At 41.7% G+C, this 19,556-nt stretch overlaps 1 pseudogene; it reads right to left on the bottom strand.

Moving 5' to 3' along the window:
- LOC121803987 overlaps positions 1-19,556 on the bottom strand; it is a 39,114-nt pseudogene continuing 19,558 nt past the window's right edge.

Genomic DNA, 19,556 nt, shown 5'->3' with positions numbered 1-19,556 from the left:
TCAATTCTGAATGCCTTGCTGGATATACTGAATGAAAGCGTACCCAGTTGTCGTCCACTTATTATAGGCATATGCGGATCATAAAATAGGCTGCGTCATTTCTGGATGGAATCTCTTTCGAAGATTTCCAATAGGATCGCAAGGCAACCCGCTGTCAAGCATCAGAGCATGCGCAGCGGTGGACGGATGGCGTTCGTCCGTTCGTGCCGCTGGCACGGACAAGCTCCACCGCCGCTGCGCTCGTGCCGCTGGCACGGCGCTGCTCGCTGTGAAGAGCACGTCGGTGCCAGCGAGCAGGCGACGTGGCGGCACCCGATTGGGCAACGACATAGCCGTTGCCTTTGAATTTTTTTTATTAAAAATCGGATTTTAATTAAAAAAACCGATAAAAAATAAAAAGAAAATTTCACTTCCAAAAAAAAATATATCCGTTTATTACCGTTTTTTACCACTTTTTAATTTATTTTTTTTCCTCAAAAAATACACATTTTCATCTATAAGTACCCTCACTTTCACACCAAAAAAATTCACACCAAACTACACAATTCTCATCTTCATTCTCCCGTATCCATTCTCATCTTTATTCTCTCATATCCACTCTCAATCTTCTTCCACTCCTACACCATAACAATGTCCGGCTACGGCGATAACCCCCTGGCTCCAGTTGGAACCCCGAATGGTTCGGTTCACCACCGTTTCCTAGTCCGGAAACGGAATACTCGGCCCTCCTCAAACCCAAAGTTCGGGCGTTTCGGGGTGGCTACCGGCCATACCCAATCGACGACCAAGGTGCCCCCGAAAGGCGATACGGGTGCACACCGGAGCCTAGGCCGGCCGCCCCCTCCCAAACTACGACTCCTCCTACTCGCGGTGTCCGCACACCGTACACTCCGATGGAGATAGATAAATTGTTCAAGGCGTACTTGGAAATCTCCGAAGATCCGGTGGTTGGCACGAACCAATCCGACGATCACTTTTGGTGGCGCATCGCTCGCCAGTACAATGAAAACCGGCCGCCGGGAACAGTCGAGCGCAACGAGAGTATGGTGCGCAACGCTATCTTCCGAGCCAACGATGAAATTGACAAGTTCAATGGCTATTTCCTCCAGGAAGAGCGGAATGCGGGGAGCGGCCGTAACGAGGTCGACTTAATCACTGCCGCGATGAGCACCTACCAATCCATGAACTACAAGCCGTTCAAGTATCTTAAGGTTTTGCAAGAGACGCGGACGCACCCGAAGTATATGGGAGGCGTAATATCCTCCTCTAGCGGCTCCTCCAAACGGTCAAGGTCGGTATCCCTATCCGACGTCGGCTCCGAAGAAGTGGCTAGCCAACTCGCCGGAGCTAACTTGAGTGGCCCCGACGCCGGCCCGAGTGGTTCCCAACGCCGACCGCAAGGAAGGAAGAAGGCGGCGGCTAACCGCCGCCGAGCCGCGGCTGCAACCGTCGATGCTCCAGTTCCCACTCCCGTTCCATATGAGCCACCTCCACCCCCCACCAACTCGTTGTGGCAGCTTTTGGCCCAACTCAATATGGCCGATAGGTCCACTATGACCCCCTCGCAACTTCGATCACACGAGGCCATGATATTGGGCCTCCAAAGACAATTGGGGGTAGTGCCGCCGGATGAGTAGTCGTCCACGGGGGTATTTTTAGCTTTTAATTATGTAATATTTAATTTTTAGGAGTTTAATTATGTAATTTTTAATTTTTAGGATATTAATTATGTCTTTTTTATTTTATTTGTAATTTGTAATATTTATTGTGGTTTTTTAATGAATTTTAATATTATGAAAATGTTTTTGTTTAATGAATTTTAAATTGAATTGTGCTCGTCCGTGCGGAAGAGCACAGTTGTGGGTGTTGTGCTCTTGCCAGAGAGCAGATAGGAATAGTGGCGCCGGGCCCACAACCGTGCTCGCTGGCAAGAGCACGGTTGTGGATGCTTTTATGGCCACTCTACTTATGATCCCATCCATGTAGCGTCGTGCAGCAAGGTAACCCTTTACACACCAAGGAACCATGTTCATCAACCATATAATTCTTGGATGGAGAGACCAACATACACTATTAACACATTACCAGGAGAAGTTTCCAAAATCAATATGAACCAGCCTACCTACACTGCATTCACAAAGAACCACAGCAAGCATAGCATCAGTATGGATATTGTTAAAATCAATGACATTAAACACCGATTTTCATGCTATAAAGTTGACTCTCACTGGAGACTAAGTCACTGTGTATGACATATCAAATGGATTTTAAGCATCATACAACTCTGTATTAGCATAGAGACTGCAATATATATGGGAGGTACAATATGCTAAGAAAATAAAATATCGAAAAAGAGTGAGTGTAAGGAAATAAAGAACAATATGCTTTATGCCAGAAAAACCTGTGAACCACTGAATCCATCTATGGATATGAAATGACCAAGTACTGTAGAGCATCGGTTTATAAAATTGCAAGCATCAATGCACACACATGCACAATGAGCTGCTTACCTCTCAAACAAAAGATTCCCATTATGTCTATCCTTTTGTGAAAAATGGAGACGGAGATGATGGATAAATCTCCATTGAAGGAGAATGAAGGAGAAATTGCAGATGAAGCTTGAGGAAAATAGAGAATGAAAAGGGAGAGTTTTTCCATTATAGACTACATTTTTAACAAGTGGTAATTGCAAAATACAATAAAAGCATTTATATAGGCTGATAAAAGTAAGAAAATGCCTATCTAATTTTTCAATTTTAACAGCCTCCCTCAATCATCTATTAGACTACAGTCTAGCTCAAGCAATTGTCTCCTGCTGCTTGCTACAAAGAGAGTGTTGGAATCGTGCTTGGTCAAATAATTTTTGACTAATAATAAATGTTACAAGACATTTAATTTTTGTGAAATTAAATGCAATAACGTCGATCTACGTTCTGAGTAGATGACCGTAGTGTATTCATTTTCTCAAATCCGATTCCCGGTGAGTGAGAAATAATATATTAAAGTTGGTCACAATAAAGCTAGAAATGAGCTATGTGAAAAGACTAAGGCCATGTTTGGTTGGCGGGAAAGTAAGGTTGACAAGGAAAATGATTCCTGGGAAAATGAATCCCGGGAATATGATTTCTAATAACTTTACTTTCTCGTGTTTGGAAAATTTCAAGATTTGAAAGTATATATTTGTTTTAAACACTAAACTAAAAATATACTTATCATTTTTTATTTATAAAAAATAATAATACATATTATTTAATAAATTATTAATTACAAATGATAATAATTATAATATTTTATTTATTATTACGATGGATAGCTTAAATATGCATTATACGTCATAATATATAATAATATAATAATAAATAAGATTATTATTATTATTATTATTATTATTATTATTATCATTATATTTACTTAATTTTTAATTGAATAAATTTTATAATTTAAAATTTCACTACAATTTTATTGTTAATTACTAATTTATAAATTAATAATTATTATATTATTATATTATTGTAATTATATTTAATAATTTAATAAATTATAATTATTATTATGATAACAAAAATAAAAATAAATATTAATAATATAGTAATAATTATGATAATTTGAATTATAGTTATTTATTATCCTGAAATTAAGTATGGTTTATACTTTTAAATTATTTTTAAAACATTGTAATAAATAATAACAATAATAATAATAATAAATTTTACTATATTGCATTAAATATGTAAGAATCCTAAAACTGGGAAAAGAATACCTAAGAAAAGTTAGGATTCAGAATCCTGGAAAGTTGTACTAACTTTCCTTGTTTCATGATTTTGATTACTTTCACAGTTTGATTAAAAACGGAAACAAACACAAGATTTTAAAATTTAAGGAATCAAATTACTTTCCCAAACAGAATCCTAGCAACCAAACATGGCATAAGGGATTAATTAACTAAGTGTTAATTATCCCACATCGGGGATGATAGACTTCTTTGATGAAGTATTTAATCAGATGAATTATCATGTGTGATAATTATCGTGGAATAAGACGGGTGACAGAGCCCACACGCGCACGCCGCCGTCCGCCCCCGACCAGCGAGCCGTGACCCGTGTCCCGTAACCTGTGACCCGTGCCCCGTGCCTGGTGCCTTGTGCCTTGGATCTTGGCAATTGTGCCTTGTGCCTTTTGCCTTGTGCCTTGGATCTTGGCAATTGTTCTTTGGGCTGTTCTTTGGAGCTAGTCGTTGAGCGTGGTTCGTGCCCCGCTTGTTCTTTTTAGACCAACCCAAACTCCACGCTATCCCCGATGGGTCCTAGTCCACGTCATGGTCCCGCTGGACCCCGACGCACAACGGGAGACAAAAGGTTTTCGCTGGACCCCGACGCACAACGGGAGACAAAAGGTCCCCGCTGGACCCCGACGCATAACGGGAGACAAAAGGTCGCCGATGGACCCCGACGGTCCATGGTGTATCCCGTCGTGTAGCATGTCCAGGTGCATCGTGTCTCTTCAGCTCCCACTGGCCAGTGCACCAGTTAGTAACCCCCGGCGGTTACGGTCAAGCCATCATGACACACATGATGGTTGTTGACTCTATCAATGCTCCTGCGGCTGGACTTGGCCTATAAATAGGCAGTCACTTCATGCATTGCAAACAATTAGACACACAACACATTTGCATAGCTCTCTACCTCTCTGCATGGTCTTCCCGTCGAAGCTCTGCCCTCGCCATCATCTAGTTTGTCGGAGCTTGTTCCGTCTGCGGTGCTGCAATGAACAAGACGAAGCCGTTTTTTCTTTGGGGACAACACGCCAAACCGAGAGCACTACCGGGGCGTATCTCGTCTTGCAGAAAGAGGACTCCTCGACTCGGCTTACATCTTTACGGTTTATTGTTTCGAATTCTTCTTTGTAATTTAAATTCAGTTTATTCCGTTTAATTTCTCCATTCTTCATTGGGTTGTATTGCCCGGTTAGTGTATCTTTGTATCGCAGTTTAAACAATCCTTTTTCAACAACAATCGCAAGGCGAGATATACTTGTCGTTGAAGAAGGAGATTGGACTTTAAATTGAATCTAAAACTTTCGACTGGTGCTTACTTGAGTGCTTACTAACCCATTTGGGTCGACTGGTGCATCCACCTTTGGTGGCACCGATGGTTCCACATTAAGTGGTTCCATGTGATCCTTGATAGGATCGAGTGTTGGACCTTTCGAGATCAACACGGGTGTTGGGGCCTTCGGGACCAACACGAAGAAAGACGTATCCACTTTTTGTGGTTCCGCGAGATCCTCCAATGGATCGTGTGTTGAGTCCTTTGGGATCAACACGAGTGTTGGGGCCTTCGGGGCCAACATGCAAACCGACGGTTCCACTATTAGTGGTTCCCTTAGATCCTCTAACGGTTCAAGTGTTGAGTCCTTCGGGGCCAACACGAGAACTAGTGGTTCCACGTTTAGTGGCTCCATAGAATCCTCTAATGGATTGAGTGTTGGGACCGTCGGGTCCAACACTAGAGTTGATGCCGTTGGGATCAACACGACTGACTCCAATGTGGGGGAGAGACCTCATGAATGGCCAATGACAGGGAAGTCCTATGGGACGTCTCCCGTCGTTCTCATTGATAGGGACATAGGGTCGTTGGGCGTGTCCCATTGGTCTCAAGGGATGTCTCCCGTTCGTCGGGAGACATGGGAGACGTTTTGCTCCCGTCCGTGCCTAAGAAAATATTGGAAGACATTTGGCACACGTTAGGTCCCAAGGGACGTCTCCCGTTCGTCGGGAGGCATGAGGGACATTCGACTCCCGTCCGTGGCATGGGAAATGACGGGAGACATTTCTCACCCGTTCTGCCTTCAAAACGTCAGGAGACATGGGGAGACATTTCGCTCCCGTTAGTGCATTAGAATATGTCGGGAGACGTATGGAACACATCTGTGCCGTGGGAAATGTCGGGGAGCAAATTTTGCACCCGTCGGTCTCCTGTTCGTCAGGAGACATGGGCTCTCATCCGTGCCTTAGGAAATGTCAGTAGACGTGTTGCACTCATACATCCCATGTGAGATGTCGGGAGAAATTTTGCACCCATCGGTCTCCCGGTCGTCGGAAGACATAGGGAGACATTTGGTTCCCGTTCGTGCCTTAGCAAATGTCGGGAGGCATAAGACACACGTCGGTGCCTTAGAAAATATCGGGAGACATTCGACACCCGTCCGTGTCTTGAAAAAATGTCGGGAGACATTTGGCCCCTCCCATTCAATGGGAGATGTCGGGAGACATTTGACACCCGTCCAGATATTGGGAGAAAAATGAAGCCTCTAACCAAGAAGCCTGGTGGAGCCAAATTTATCAAACATGCCAAAGGCAACATAGCCACCGTGGTAACTGAAGAAGTCAACCACGTCGAGAACAAATGTGGTTGGTATATCACACGGGTGTCACTGCCCACGTGTGTGCCGATAGAAGTAAGTTCTACACTTACAAGACTATTGAGGGGAGGAAGCTCAACATGGGAACCAAGCCTCGTCCAAATGTGTCGACTTTGGAGATATGGTCCTCAAGATGACGTCCGACATGACAATCACTCTAAGAAAGTGCTACATGTCCCGGACATACGCAAGAACATAGTTTCTGGATCAATACTTGTAAATAGGGGTTTTTTAACTTGTATTTGAGTCCGATAAGTTCTTTGTGTATAAGTTTGGAAAATCCATCAAAAAATGTTATGTAACCGATGATCTATTTTAAACTAAGTTTATCGGCTATTTGCCGTGTTTGAAAAGCCATTGGCTAATATTGAAAATGCAAATACTTCCTCCTATTCGTAGCATTATAGATTAGGACATGTGAATCCTAATGCTATAAAAGTTTATACCCAAAATAAATATGAGATTTGTCTTGAGGTGAAAAATGACTAGATTACCGTTCCATTCTTTTGAACGGAACAAGAAACCCCTTAAATTAATTCACACCAATGTATGTGATTTAAAATTCGTGCAAACTAGAAGTGGTACAAAATACTTTATCACGTTCATAGATGATTGCACAAGATGTTGCTATCTTTATTTTTTAAGAAATAAAGATGAGGCAATTGAAGTGTTCAAAAATTATAAGAACGAAGTCGGGAATCAACTTGGATTGTAAATCAAAATGATTCGAAGTGATAGAGGAGGCGAAGACGTAGCCCTGTTTGACGAATTATGCAACGCATGTGGTATAACTCATCAAACGACTGCTCCATATTCACCACAATCTAATCGTGTTGCAGAACGCAAGAATCAAAATCATAAATAGATGACGAAAGCGTTATTAATTAGTTCAGGGATGCCCCAGAACACGTGGGTGAAAACTGTTTTGACAGTCAACTACATCCTAAACAAAATCCCACTCAAAAGTAAGGATGTCACTCCTTATGAGTTGTGGAAGAGAAGGAAGTCATCCTACAAATACCTCAAAGTGTGGGGGTGTTTGGTAAAGGTAATGGTTCCTCTGCCCAAAGAAGTTACAATTAGTCCTAAAACGGTTGATTGAATCTTTATTGGGTATGCACTTAATAGTAGTGCATATCGATTTGTTGTCCACAAGTCTAAAATACCGACTGTGACCGTGGGAACAACAATCGAGTCAAGAAATGTTATATTTCTTGAAAAATATATTTCCTCGCAAAGATAAGGAAAATAAGTGCACCCAATTATGAGACGAGAATTGATGATGAAGCCACTAGTTCTTAATCAGCGGATGAAGAGCCAGATCGCACAAGCGAACAAGGCCCGATCCAAACGATACAATACTAAGACGTGGTAGTAGGGTCAGTACACCAAAGACATTTGGTCCTGACTATAATACTTTTATGTTGGATGAAGAACTAACATTAATAAAAGTAGCCTTTGCTGGCCCAGATAGGCTGCATTAAAGACAAACTGTTCAAAGCGAAATTGATTCAATTTTGCTAAACCACACTTGGGTGTTGGTTGATCTACTTGAAGGTGCTAAACCTTTAGGATGCAAATGAGTCCTTAAAAGCAAGTTTAAGGCCGTTGGAACAGTTGACAAGTTTAAATGGTGATTTAATATGAAATCTATATGGAATAACCTAAAAGTTTTGTAGTACCTGGACAAGAGAGAAAGGTTTGCAAACCGGTTAAATCCCTCTATGGATTGAAACAAGCATGTTGCAATGACACTTGAAATTTGATAATGTGATGTTATCAAATGGATTTAAAATCAACGAATGTGACAAATGTGTCTACATTAAGAACACTGATAATGGATACGTTATAGTGTGTCTCTACGTTGACGATATGTTAATCATGGGTAGTAACACCTAAATGATTAACTATACGAAAACCATGTTAAAGAGAAACTTTGACATTGAGGATATGGGTCTAGCCGATGTGATTTTTGGAATGGAAAATTCTAATTCAAAGGAATCATCTTGACACGATCTCATTATATTGAGAAAGTACTAAAGAGATTCAACGCCAATGATGGCATCCCGGCTAAGACGCCTATAGAGCTCAAAGTTCACTTGAGCAAGAACAAGGGCAAGCCCGCTGCATAAAAAGATTATGCACGGGGCATTGAGTGCATTATGCATTTGACTGATTGCACTAGACTTGACATTGCTTGCATTGTGAACAAGTTGAGTCGTTACACGAGCAATACAAGCAAAGAGCATTGGAAAGCTCTTGTAAGAGTTTTGAGGTATCTTAGTATACTCAAAATCATGGGCTACACTTTTCGAGATACCCCCCGGTACTTGAAGGGTATTGCGATGAAAATTGGATATCCGATAACAAAGACTCACTTTCAACAAGTGGATATGTCTTTACTATTGGGGGTGGTGCTGTCTCATGGAAATCCACGAAACAGACATGTATAGCCCGATCCACTATAGAATCTGAATTCATAGCTTTAGATAAAGCCGTGGAAGAAGCCGAATGGCTTAATAACTTCCTTGATGATATTCCATGTTGGTCTAAGCCAGTGCCTACAGTGTTGATTCATTGTGATAGCTAAGCTGCTATAGGAAGGGCATTAGCTGCTATAGGAAGGGCAAATAATGGCTTGTACAATGGTAAGTCTCGACACATTCGTCGACGACATAATACCGTGAGACATTTGATCACAACAGGGGTGATTACAATTGACTACGTGAAGTCATTGGATAATCTAGCGGATCCGCTAACCAAAGGGTTAAATCGTGATCAAATGAATAAATTGTTAGAGGGAATGAGTATGAAATCCACAAACTAAAGAATTGTCATAGTGGTAACCTAACCATGATGACTGGAGATCCCAAGAATTTGGTTCAATGGGAAAACTAAGCTATGAGAGTTCGTGTGAAACACTCATCTATATTTATTCCCTAGAGAGCAATAGAGTGTTGAAAAAACTTGCATAGTGGTGAGGTTAAGTCTATGACTTTTAATGATTCCTAAAGGATCTTGTTGAGATAAAGTTCTCAAGGAGAACGAGTATGGCAAGATACTCAACGAGGAATCACCTATGTAAGTGTGAAGTGGGGCCGCTTCAAACAATACACTTATGAATCCAAAGTGGTTTCCAAGGCCTGAAATGAACACAAAACGTGAGAACGGATGAGGTTGAGGTGTTTAAGTGTTAACATCATTGTCTCGGTGCACGTCGCGGAGGAATAGTTCAAAGCATCGCGCTACTAGTCCGCCAGTGTATCCGATGGTGTTGACTATGGATGGTTCAAAGCCAAAAACTACCAATCCTTATGCTTACATGCCTCTTGAGGGTTGAGCTTGTGTCTGCATACATATGCATTTGGCAATTTCCACTCATGTGGGGGATTGTTGGAATCGTGCTTGGTCAAATGATTTTTGACTAATAATAAATGTTACAAGACATTTAATTTTTGTGAAATTAAATGCAATAACATCGATCTACTTTCCGAGTAGATGACCGTAGTATATTCATTTTCTCAAATCCGATTCCCGGTGAGTGAGAAATAATATATTAAAGTTGGTCACAATAAAGCTAGAAATGAGATATGTGAAAAGACTAAGGGATTAATTAACTAAGTGTTAATTATCCCACATCGGGGATGATAGACTTCTTTGATGAAGTATTTAATCAGTTGAATAATCATGTGTGATAATTACCGTGGAATAAGACGGGTGACAGAGCCCACACCGCGCACACGCGCGCGCCGCCGCCCGCCTGTGACCCGCGAGCCGTGACCCGTGTCCCGTGACCCGTGCCCCGTGCCCCGTGCACCGGGTGCCTTGTGCCTTGTGCCTTGGATCTTGGTTATTGGCAATTGGTCTTTGGGTTGTTCTTTGGAGCTAGTCATTGAGCGTGGTTCTTGCCCCGCTTGTTCTTTTTAGACCAACCCAAACTCCACGCTATCCCCGACGGGTCCTAGTCCACGTCATGGTCCCGCTAGATCCCGACGCACAACGGGAGACAAAAGGTTCCCGCTGGACCCCGACGCACAACGGGAGATAAAAGGTCCCCGCTGGACCTCGACGCATAACGGGAGATAAAAGATCGCCGATGGACTCCGACGGTCCATGGTGTATCCCGTCGTGTAGCATGTCCAGGTGCATCGTGTCTCTTCAGCTCCCACTGGCCAGTGCACCAGTCAGTAACCCCCGGCGGTTACAGTCAAGCCATCATGACACACATGATAACTGTTGACTCCATCAATGCTCCTGCGGGTGGACTTGGCCTATAAATAGGCAGTCACTTCATGCATTGCAAACAATTAGACACACAACACATTTGCATAGCTCTCTCCCTCTCTGCATAGTCTTCCCGTCGAAGCTCTGCCCTCGCCATCATTTAGTTCGCCGGAGCTTGTTCCGTCTGCGGTGCTGCAACGAACAAGATGAAGCCGTTTTAGGTTTGGGGACGACACGTCAAACCGAGAGCACTACCGGGGCGTATCGCGTCTTGCGGAAAGAGGACTCCTCGACTCGGCTTACATCTTTACGGTTTATTGTTTCGAATTCTTCTTTGTAATTTTAATTCAGTTTATTCCGTTTAATTTCTCCATTCTTCATTGGGTTGTATTGCCCGGTTAGTGTATCTTTGTATCGCAGTTTAAACAATCCTTTTTCAACAACAAAGAGCAGCAAGTTTACTTGGCCAGGCTTGCTGAGCAAGCTGAGAGATACGATGAAATGGTGGAAGCAATGAAACAAATTGCGAGATTGGATGTTGAACTGACGCTATCCAGCTGAATTCAAGGGTACAGATGATCGTAAAGAGGCAGCAGACCAGTCACTCAAGGCATATGAAGTTACCACTAGTGCTGCTTCCACTGACCTTGCTCCTACACATCCCATTAGGCTTGGTTTAGCCCTTAACTTCTCGGTTTTCTACTATGAGACCTTGAATTCCCCTGAGAGGGCCTGCCACCTTGCAAAACAAGCCTTTGATGAAGCTATAGCATAACTCGACAAGCTTCAATGAAGAATCAATTGGCTCCAAAGATGCCAGCAGAACTCGACAAGCTTCAATGAAGAAACAATTGGCTCCAATGATGCCACAACTCAGCAACTCTCAGCCTCAAACCATGTTTCTCCAAAAAAAAAACTCCAATTCTATCTTCAACAACACCGATTGACTACGAACAGCGCCGCATCAAAGCATAGGATAGAAAGTCTTTCTCCTCGGCAAAAGGCTGTGATGCAAACTTCTCAATGGAGATCAAAAACACATTTCAAACATCCACGAACCAGGCTTGAAACAGATCCAACCGAACAATCGGTGAATCAACAAAACAAACATCTGACATACAATCGGAAAACCAGAGATAAATCTGAAAACATATTCAGATTCAACAACGAATTTGAGAAAACATATTCTCAAACCGAAACACTCAACCGATTTTAATCGGAGAGAATACAAACTGATTCACAGATCAGAAACTGAATACAGAGATTCACAAACAAAAGAGATAGATTCACCGATACTCGGTGAATAAAACCAGAAACAAAGATTGATATGAGAATTTCAAACGAGAGAACCGATTAAAAATCAGAATTGAAAAAAAAAACAGATTGGAAACAAAGAGATCGAAAAGAGGATTGAACCTGGCGATTTTCATCGGTAAAACAGCGGCAGAGAACAACAAAACCGCTTGGTGAACACTCTAGAAAGCAGAAACATTCTCACAAAAAAAATCACAAACCCTAGCTAGAAATCAAACAAAAAAAAAAAGTGAAGAGATAGAGGTAATCACAGACGCGCAGCGGATTTGCGCTCTGATACCATGTGAAATATGGAGAAGGAGATGATGGATAAATCTCCATTGAAGGAGAATGAAGGAAAAATTGCAGATGAAGTTTGACGAATATAGAGGATGAAAGGGGAGAGTTTTTCATTATAGACTACATTTTTAACAAGTGGTAATTGCAAAATACAATAAAAGCCATTTATATAGGCTGATAAAAGTAAGAAAATGCCTATCTAATTTTTCAATTTTAACACCTTTGGTTGAAGCAAGAGGCTGGCAACTGCATATCCAGCACTGCTGAGGCCACCCGCAACGCGTTACGCAGGTGGTTCAAAGCCCGTTCCTCCTTGATGAGACGCGCGCGGGACGCGTTGCAGCGTCCCGTCGCGTCCCCAGCCCGCCGAGACACCCGTCTCTCTAAGACGGCCCGCGAGACGTCTCGCCACGCGCGCGCACGACGTGGCACGCTCCAGCGCCATGCGTAACGCCCACTCGCCGCCCCGCGAGTGGGTCTCGTCACGCTGACGCAATAATTCATTTTTTAAAAAAAATCGAATTTAATAAAAAAAAACTAAAATACGAAAAACGGTAATATTACCATTTTTCGATCGTTTTCCTATTTTTTTTTATTTTTTTACTTTATAAATACTCCTATTTCATTCTCATTTCACACACAAACACATATCTATTCTTCTCAAATCATCTCTTTTTCAACTCCAATTTTCATCTCAAATCAACTCTTTTATTCTTCCCCCAAAGTTAATCGATCTAATGGATCCATATGAGCAAATGCGTCGAAAAATGGAAGAATCACTTGAAGAAGATCGACGCCGAGAGGCGGAGGAAGCCGCGCCGCCCAAAAGACACTCCCGGACTTACATCCATCGTAATCGGGAGGAAGCCTCCACAAGGTTAGTCCGCGACTACTTCTGCGATAACCCGGTTTGGGGAGATACCTACTTCCGTCGACGTTTCCGCCGGCGAAAACTGCTATTTCTCCACATCGCAAGTACATTGGCAGCCTGGGAAGAGTTCTTCAAAGAAAGGTTCGACGCCGTCGGCCGTCCCAGCCACACGACGCTGCAGAAATGTACTGCTGCAATCCGTCAACTTGCGACTGGACACACGGCGGATGTGTTCGACGAATACCTCCACATTGGAGAAAGCACTGGGAGAATGTGCTTGATCCAATTCTGCAAAGGCGTCCGAGCAGCCTTCAACGACGAATTTCTCCGGAGGCCAAGCACGACAGATTGTCAGTTTCTGCTCCACCTTCACGAAGAAGTGCACGGATTCCCCGGGATGCTTGGCAGCGTCGATTGCATGCACTGGCAATGGAAGAATTGCCCTGTGGCGTGGAGGGGGTCATACACTAGCGGCCACAAAGGCACCCACCCCACCGTTATACTCGAAGCCGTTGCCGACTACCGGCTATGGATCTGGCATGCGTACTTCGGGGTCCCCGGATCGAACAACGACATAAACGTGCTCCACCAATCCGACTTCTTTGCCGAAGTTTTGGATGGTAAAGCGCCGGCCATCAACTTCATCGCTAACAACCGGCGGTATAAAATGGGGTACTATCTTGCCGACGACATCTACCCTAAGTGGCCAACCTTCGTGAAGACGTGCAACAGGCATGTGAACGCAAAGCAAGCTCTTTTTGCGCAGAAGCAGGAGGCTGCTCGCAAGGATGTGGAGAGGGCGTTAGGAGTTCTCCAAGCACGCTTCAACATAATCAAAGCCCCGACTCGTACGTGATTCATGGAGAGTATGGTCGACATCATGTATATGTGCATAATCTTGCACAACATGATTGTCCAAGACGAAGGACCTGAGGCGGGAAATTGGTTCGACCCTGAAGCACCCGAAAGCTCTACCGCAAGTAGTCCGTCTCGCAGTGGAGTGCATCCGTCTATACAAGAACGGTTGTCTATTCGGGCAAGGACACGTGACTCTACCGCCCACGCCCAACTCCAAGATGATCTAATGGAGCACATTTGGGCAAAATTTGGCGGAGGGAATTATTAAATTATGTATTTTTAATATTTTAGGATTTTACGAATTTTATATTGTAATTTTATTTTATTTAATGAAGTGTGTTTTTATTAATTGAATTTGTTGGAAATAAAAATAAAAAATGAAATTGAATGAATAGTAATTTAAGAGACGGTTAAGGGACGGATAAGAGATGGAGGGTTGCAGGTTTTGTCCCTTAGTTAATAGATAAAATAAAAAAGTACAGTGGGGCTCATAAATAACAATTTAAAAAACAGTTAAGGGACGGATAAAAGACAGCGTTGCAGATGGCCTAGAAAATTGTTCCTTTCAAAGCTGGGCGATCCAACTAGCCCAAAGTCCTGTTGAAATATCTCATACAGACCACCATCAGTGGTCTCGCCCAGCTGACTCCTACTTCGAGAATTGGACACAACCTATCAAGCATGTACATATGAAATTGATACGTATTGGTGTAACAATTACTAATAATTATAGAATATATATATTGTGATAATGATGGAGTAGTGGAGAGTTATTAGAATGAGGTAACAAGATGGTTGAGTAGAGTTACTAATAAATGTATTGTGATCATTATCGTCATATTTATTTCAATGTTATTAATGGCATATGGCAACATATGGAGGTCGATAAATATATATAGAGTATAATATAAAATATAAAATATAAAATATAAAATATAAAATTTTACTCCCTTTGGTTCCCAATACATGTCATATGTCCTTTGACCAGTGCAAGTTTTAAGAAATTATTTGACTTTATGAATGAAAGTTAGTGAAATTATTTGACTTTAAGAAATTATTATATGGGCCCTACTTTTACATACTCTATCCGTCCCAAGGAAGATGACTCATTTGGGAGGCACGAGATTTTATGCATATTAATTTTGTGTGTTGAATATTGAATGAAAAGAATAAAGTAAAAGAGATAAAATAAAATAGAGATAAACGTGTTTCTATATTTAGTAATGTGGGTCATCTAGGTTGGGACAAACTAAAAAGGAAAGTGGGTCATCTTCGATGGAACGAAGGTAGTATTAGTTTTATAATAATTATGAGTAGAATGATTAAGTGGAATACGAAGTTCACTTAAAAAATAATAAAAGTGAAATAAGATATTTATTGATGACTAAGCCAAATACAGGTTACATGGCATCTCGACCGACATGTCCACCATATCCCTCAAGGAGACTAAGCAGATGGCAGCTATTTAACAACACTGATTTATTTGCATAGTCTTTTAAAAGTCCTATGCCCCTTGAGGTTTGATAGGAATGTTCAGTCAGTCGTTTAGTTTAAAGACGGTAATTTACGACAGGGCATCCATAGAGGATCGCTTATAATTACTATTTTCTGTTCTTACCAGCCTTCCTCATCTTATATTCTATAACAGAAATTCAGGGGAAACTAATATAGAAAGTTGATATAAGAACATTTCGAGCTAAGAGCTCAGCATTCATCGCTTATTCAAATAGATGCGATGCAGTATGAACTTCTTCAAAACAATCATGTAATGCAAGCTAACTCCCCTTACGGAAACCAACACAAGCCTTTTCATTTATTCATTCACATCACACACCAATAATGGATGTCAAACTAATGCATGTGTTCGGTAATCCAAAACATAAAGTTCATCAACTAAAGTCAGTCTGACCTGTAAGGATGCCTTTTGCTTATTCTTCTAGTAGAATTTCTCATGAATTCTTTCACAATACCTAATAACTTAATTTCTAGTGCATTTTGATATAACCAATGAGTAATCCTTAGTACTTTTTATTAGCTTAAACCTCATAATTTGTCTTTGTGATAACCATGTGCAAGTGAACCAGTTTGGTTTGAATGCTTGGTTGGGTAAATAAAATTTTTGTTATGGTATGAGATGAAAACAGGATAACATAATCTCTTATTTTGTAAATTGATTCATTAAGTGGTGAGGGGCGCATTAATATATTATCTATGATATGATATGAAAGAAAAGTAAACTAAAACGTAACAGGATGAGCTCGCACAAGGTGGGCATTAGATTGTGAAGAATGAGATACATGACTACCTCATTTCAGAAACTTGTCAGAGGTATAATGTAACAGATAATTAGACACACCTCGATAATTCCTCTCTGTGGGCCAGTTGGGAGTACTCCATAAGGAAACAAATAGAGACTAAGACCAACAGCTTCAAACATATCCTTCAAGAGTGAAATAACTTGCAAAGCAAGTACATCTCCAACCTACAAGCAAAGCCAGTTGCAACAGGATAAGAACCATACTAAACCCTACTACTAAGAAACAAATTAACACACATACTTTCTTAATGGCTTGCAGTGCACCTCCATACTACAAACCAAAGTTAAAAGTTGATTGAGGTTTAAGTTACAAGACAAATAGGACTTTCACGTAGTAGGTAGCAAAACCAGAATATGAGAACATTAAGCATATATGGAGAATGAAATGCATCAAAAGATAGATGTTTAGCTACATGGAGGGCCCTGCTATTTGAAGCCTGCGAAAACTTTACAACAGACAGCCTCATATCAAATACACTACTGGCTTTCTTTCATAACATTAATGGCGTCCTCTCTACTTAACCTATTGTTCTGTCATAAGATCTCCCAGTGTTTCTAATTCATCCTCTTTTTGATCTTATATGTTCAGTCCATTCCTATAAACTATAAGCAGGTTATATGTGAATAGGCTCCCAAGCTAAATCCAGTGCTTCAAACTAGCATTCAGATACAAACAAGCTCAGGTCCAACAGATCAAGCAGGTAATGGAAATGATCATATACCTTGAAAATACAAGCTTCAGGTTTTACATCGTTATGATCTCCATCCCGGTCCACGACATTGAATGTTATCATTATAGCAACTTTTGCTGCTGACTGCAAAGGTATTCCACTATCAACCTCAATACCCCTTACAAGTTTTCCAGGAGCAGTAGGTAAGTAGAGCTCATCTCCATCAACTTGGATTTTCTCCAATTCTCTATCCATATTAAAATATATGTATCTTACTGTTAAGATTAAATACGAAAAACAACAAGAAAATTTTTAATTGCAATCCATACTTTCTTATGCCAGCTCGCCTATCCTCTTTTGGAAGTGGAAAGAGGACACCCGATATACATGTAACCTTGTCAAAGAAATCAAATTCTCTTTGAAAAATAGCTTGTGCTTTGGGACTGAAACCATCAATTATTTTTTCTCTTACTACTGGAAGCAAAGCTTGAAAGGCGATAGTCTGAAGTATTGATAAAAGATTTGAGATACAAACTTGCAGGGCGAAATTACACGGTAAAAACAAAGAGAATTACACCGAAACAACTGAAAAGAAACTACACGGAAACAACTGAAAAGAAAGCGGTAGCCGAGTCGATGAGTCCTCTTCCGCAAGACGAGATACGCCCCGGTAGTGCTCTCGGATTGGCGTGTCGTCCCCAAATATAAAATGGCTTCGTCTCTGAAGTAGCAGCACCGCTAGCAGCAGAGCTCCGGCGAACGGGAGTAAGGCGGGGGCAGAGCTTCGACGGGAAGATTATGCCGAGAGGGAGAGAGCGTGTATGCAAGAATGCTTGAGTTTGTTGTGTGTAGAATGCAATGGATGCATGCCTATTTATAGGCCAAGTCCACCCCGTAGGGGTTGCTGGAGTCAACAGACATAATGTCTGTCATCAAGGCCATTGACCGTAACCTTCTGGGGTTGTTGACCGGTGCACTAGCCCTCGTGAGCTGAAGAGACACGATGCATCTGGACACACTACACGACGGGTACACCATGGACCGTAGGGAACCTTTTGTCTCCCGTTATGCGTCGGGGTCCAACGGGGATAGCGTGGAGTTTGAGGTGGTCTAAAAAGAACAAGCGGGGCTTGAACTACGCTCAACGACCAGCTCCAAAGAACAGTCCAAAGACCACCCAAAGACCAATTGCCAAGATCAAGGCACATGGCACCCGGTGCACGGGGCACGGGGCACTGTGCGCGGTGCTGGCAGGGGAGCGGCGGCGGCGCGCGCGTGTGGGCTCTGTTGCCCATCTTATTCCACGATAATTATTACACATAATAATTCATCTTATCAAATACTTCATCAAAGAAGTTTATCATCCCCAATGTGGGAAATTAACACTTAGTTAATTAATCCCTTAGTTTTTCTCATAGCTCATTTCTAGCTTTATTGTGACTAATTTTAATATATTATTTCTCACTCACCGGGAATCGGATTTGAGAAAATGAATATGCTACGGTCATCTACTCGGAACGTAGATCGACGCTGTTATATTTAATTTCATAGAATTAAATATCTTGTAACATTTATTATTAGTCAAAGTTGTTTGACCAAGCACGATTCCAACAATCCCCCATATGAGTGGAAATTGCCAAATGCATATGTATGTAGACACAAGCTCAACCCTTAAGAGGTATGTAAGCATAAGGATAGGTAGTTTTTGGCTTTGAACCATCCATAGTCAACACCATCGGATACACAGACGGACTAGTAGCGCGATGCTTTGAACTATTCCTCCACGACGTGGACCGAGACAATGATTTTAACACTTAAACACCTCAACCTCATCCGTTCTCACGTTTTGTGTCCATTTCAGGCCTTGGACACCACTTTGGATTCATAAGTGTATTGTTTGAAGCGGCCCCACTTCACACTTACATAGGTGATTCCTCGTTAAGTATCTTGACATACTCGGTCTCCTTGAGAACTTCATCTCAACGAGATCCTTTAGGGATCATTAAAAGTCATAGACTTAACCTCATCACTAGGCAAGTTTTTTCAACACTTTATTACTTTCAAGGGAATAGATGTAGATAAGTGTTCACAGGAATTCTCACAGCTTAGTTTTCCCATTGAATCAAGTTGTTGGGATCTCCAGTCATCATAGTTGGGTTACCACTATCACAATTATTTAGTTTGTGGATTTCATACCCATTCCCTCTAGCAATTTATTCATTTGATCACGATTGAACCCTTTGGTTAGCGGATCCGGTAGATTATCCAATGACTTCACGTAGTCAATTGTAATCACCACTGTTGTGATCAAATGTCTCACGGTATTATGTCGTCGACGAATGTGTCAAGACTTACCGTTGTACAAGCCACTGTTTGCCCTCCCAATAGCGGCTTGGTTATCACAGTGAATTAACACTGGAGGCACGGGCTTTGACCAACATGGAATATCTTTAAGGAAGTTTTTAAGCCATTCGGCTTCTTCCGCAGCTTTATCTAAAGCTATGAATTCTGATTCCATGGTGGATCGGGCTATACATGTCTGTTTCACGGATTTCCACGAGATAGCACCACCCCCAATGGTAAAGACATATCCACTTTTTGA

This window comes from Salvia splendens, chromosome 5 (assembly GCF_004379255.2).
Source record: "Salvia splendens isolate huo1 chromosome 5, SspV2, whole genome shotgun sequence".
Classification (NCBI taxonomy): domain Eukaryota; kingdom Viridiplantae; phylum Streptophyta; class Magnoliopsida; order Lamiales; family Lamiaceae; genus Salvia; species Salvia splendens.
The sequence above is the reverse complement of the archived record's forward strand: the minus strand, read 5'-3'. Positions and strand labels throughout refer to the sequence as shown.